The sequence below is a fragment of the Lepisosteus oculatus genome, chromosome 8 (assembly GCF_040954835.1).
Source record: "Lepisosteus oculatus isolate fLepOcu1 chromosome 8, fLepOcu1.hap2, whole genome shotgun sequence".
Taxonomy (NCBI): Eukaryota; Metazoa; Chordata; class Actinopteri; order Semionotiformes; family Lepisosteidae; genus Lepisosteus; species Lepisosteus oculatus.
In genome coordinates this window covers 53,668,413-53,672,287 of record NC_090703.1, presented here as the reverse complement: position 1 = coordinate 53,672,287, position 3,875 = coordinate 53,668,413, and the positions used below count along the sequence as shown (strand labels likewise).

The window sequence follows — 3,875 nt, the reverse complement described above, 5'->3', positions numbered from 1 at the left end:
CCCAGTGGCCAATTTAAAAACATTTAAAAACCACAAACTGCATTTCAGTTCTGTGTTTTACACCGTCAATGTCTAAAATATATACCTTAAAGCTCACCTATTTTCTCCACAAATACCACAGGTTTTCATAATACGGGAATGTATACAAATGCTTAGATCACTAAAAATAAAATTAAAACTGCTTATAAACATCCTCTATGCTGAGGAATGTACCCAGAGAGTACCCAAATAAATGTTAAATAAATGTACCCAAAGATTGTGACCTAAATAAAACAATGTAGGGAAAAGCAGGTCCGGTGCCAGTATATACTCAATATAGCACCTTGTACAACCACAACCACAATCAGCATACAAGAAACAAAAGAAAACCGACTCAGTACATTTAGTCATTTTTAATCATCCCACACCAACAAAAATATAGATTTTCAATACATGAGGACATTTTCTGGCAAAGAATTTACAAAGCCACATAACTACATATCTCTTCTCACAAAACAGAACAAACAACCCCCATCTTTCTCCTACCTCATTCTGTAGGAAATCCCCTCCCATGACAAAGGGCTTTCTGTGCAGGTACCAAAAAAGAGCGGCACTCAGCTAAACCAATCCCTCTTTTCCAAGTGAGTGGATGGCATTAGTTTTCGTTTTATTCATTTCTACCTTACGTCCTCAATTCAGTTTTACTCTACAGCCACTGCAAGATTTATATACATGTGTGCACCCATGCAAATAAATCATTGCATGACCTTTGAGTCTCTCAAACTCTGCTTTTCAAATGGCCTAGAATGTGCAAAACACTACAAAGTTACCAACTGCCAACTCTTTCTCCATTCCAGCACTAGAAGTCACTTTGTCTCCTCCCTGCCAGGTGGCTCAGGTGCTGAAGTTACAAGCCATGGTCCTAACAGCCATTACAAGGCAGGTGTGCAGAGATTCACTTAGAGCTTCAAGCAGCTCTTGTTGTACAACGAATAGCACCTGAACCTCTTTCCTGCCCACAATTAACCCACCAAAGACCTCCCTCCCTTTCTCTGCCTTTGTTGTTAGGAACTTCTAAAGCAGCTTTGATGCTCCTCTGATGAGTCCATTGGCTTCTGGAATTGGAACAGGCACATGATTCCCCAAGCAGATCTTGGCAGACAGAACCCACTACCCAGTCTGCTGCATCTGGGCTCCAGTCCTGGTGAACGTCCTCCTTTGGCAGCAAAGGCCTGGTCATACCCCAGACAGCAGAGAACCTCAAGAAAAAATAAGAAACTGGACTGAGTCCTCTGCACTAGTCAGAAATGGTCCAGCCAACATTCCCACTCCCAACACCAGTTTTGACCTAAACCGCCATAATGTTCAGTGCTACACCTTTTCAGGACAAACCAACAGAAAACCACCCTGAAGAGTGCAAAAGCAAAAACCCACGGTGCAGGGCTCCTACCACAGGGGAGAACTTCAGTTCTATTATCTTGTTTAAAACATAAGTACACAAGTTACAAATTACAGGTTCATCCTTCTCAAAACAGCCAGCTAACCAACTTATCCCTTTCCTCAACCCCAACAAACCCAAACAAAATAACCCAGAATGTTCTTGCCTGCTTACCCAGGACATAGATCCACTTGCTTCTCTTCCAATGCCTTATAAAGCGTGGAAACTGAGAGAAGAAATAGAACTGTTAAAATTACAAAATCAAAGATTCTCAAATATTCAATTCTCCATGAAATGAACTAAAGATAATGCACGGCTTTCAGATTGTCCTACATTCCTCTGACAACAGGGTCTTTCAAGTCCATTTTAAGTGTAAAAAATGATAAAAGTCAAGAGTAATATATGGCGTTTTTAGGATGTACTGCACTGTATGCTGCAACTCCCATGCACACACCAAAAGCTGCCTGCCCAATATACTCAACATACCCCATTTAACATGATATGCAGTCTACACTAATGTACCTGATTGTACCCAAATAAACCAACATATACCCATAGTACCCAAATGTACCCGATTAAAACCCCATGTACCCAGTGTGCTCATTATGCTCAAAATGCCCCATCTCTCTTCCTGGATGGAAAGGGACTCACCTGACCCACTCACCTGACTAGATCCTTTGATGTTACTGTTGACTTTGTCTTGGAACAAGCACCCCACTCCTCCAACAGATCTTCATGGAAAGGTCCCAGAGACCAGCACCATCTGTTCTCCACTCCTGGTGATAAAAGATCCTCCCTCTGGAGCAAAGGCCTGGTCAACCCTTCTGGCAGCAGAGAGCCTGAAAAGGAGAGAAATTTAGACCAAGTCCTCTGCACTTGTTAGAAACAGACAAGCCAGCATTTCTACTTCCAACATGGACACAGTGCAGCATCTGTCCAACACAGACCAACTGTAAAACACCCTGCAGAGAGCAAAGAGAAAACCCCCAGTCCAGGGCTCATGCCACAGGGGGTGGGATCCATTGCAGTTCCTCCCCTGTGAGGAAATCAGTTCCTGTCCAACACCAATCAAGAGAACCTGGCTGACATGCTGTCTCCTCAAAGACATAACCAGCAAGAAGTCTGCAGTGGAGGAGGCTGCTGGTGCGCCAAGTCACTGTTGTACTGCAGTGTATCCAAAGTGATTTATTTACATGTGTGCACCCATGAAATAAATCACATACAAAACATATTCAGTATTTGAGCCAGAATGACAGCCAGTCAAGTGCATGTCAGTGTGGGAGTGCTTCACCCAAGCAGGGAACAAAACCCAGAAGATAGCCAAAAAGAAAAAAAAAACATTTAGCACATTAAAGCATGACCTTATCCATCTGAAGATGTCCAAGAGCTTAACACAGCCTTCTCCAAAAGCACCTTTTCATGATGGGAAAAGAGTGAAACCCACCTCTGGTCCAGGGACCATGTCAAAAGACACTACCTTTGTACCTGCTCCAAGATCCACGGGCATCCAGGAATTTCAAGAAGGACAGCTTGCAGCATCTCTTCACTTTCCACTCTTCAAAGTGGAAGACTTAAATTCTCACAAATGGACATCAACAGGTCACACAGCTGGTATCCTTTTAGCCAGCCAGTGAGCTTCCTCTGAACAGGATTCTCCACGCCTGTCACTCCACACTGTGCTTTCAGATGGCCAGGGACTGGGAAGCACCGATCATTGCACTAGTCTCATTTACAAACACAATCAACACCACTACTGACCAGCCTCATAAAAAGAGTTTGAGTTGTACCTCCCCTCTACTTACCTTCAAACTCACCTTTATCTTGGCCAAAAAGTTGCACTGATTGGGTTAAGAGCAATAAGCAGATCAGCATTAAAGATGCAGGCTATGGTCCAAGAACTTCAGGCAGTGAGATGATTGGATTATCGACCACCAGTATTCCCACCTCACGCAGAGGTTTGACAGTTGTGGTTGATGAGAACTTTGAGCAGGTGGATCACCTCGCCTCAGGACAGAACTAGCCTCCTTTATTCAGAGCTGGGCCATCAAGCAGAATGGCATCATGGACTCCTAAAGTGGATAGACACTCCTCCAAACTGTCCATCACAGAGCAGCCAAGGTCAGTGATTCAGGCAATAGCTGAAAAATAGGCACAGCCTTCCGCTTCCTTATAGTTCCATTGACACAGCAGATTTCCAGGGAACCTCCGGATCCTGTTGCAATATTCCATTATGACAGTTGTCACCAGCTTGCTGGAATTCACATGCAGTGCAAAACAAAAAGGATTTAAGTTCAGATTCAAATTCAGTGCATCCATCTCAAAACGTACAGTTCAACTCAACTCTACCCCCAATCCTGACTGATCACTGATCCTAACCTTAACCACTGGCCTCTTACTGGCCCAAACAGAAACAATAACCCAAGTCCTTGCCCTGCTCACCCAGGACATAGATGCTCTT

The 3,875-nt window shown here is 43.7% G+C and overlaps 1 long non-coding RNA gene across 1 annotated transcript; it reads right to left on the bottom strand.

The window, feature by feature from the left end:
- Nucleotides 1–752: 752 nt before the first annotated feature.
- LOC138240991 (uncharacterized) lies at nt 753–2,445 on the bottom strand. Its single transcript, XR_011190173.1, has 3 exons — nt 2,082–2,445; nt 1,592–1,626; nt 753–1,238 (listed from the first exon to the last, which is right to left on the bottom strand). It is a non-coding gene; the product is annotated as an uncharacterized lncRNA (long non-coding RNA).
- Between the last annotated feature and the right edge of the window lie 1,430 nt (nt 2,446–3,875).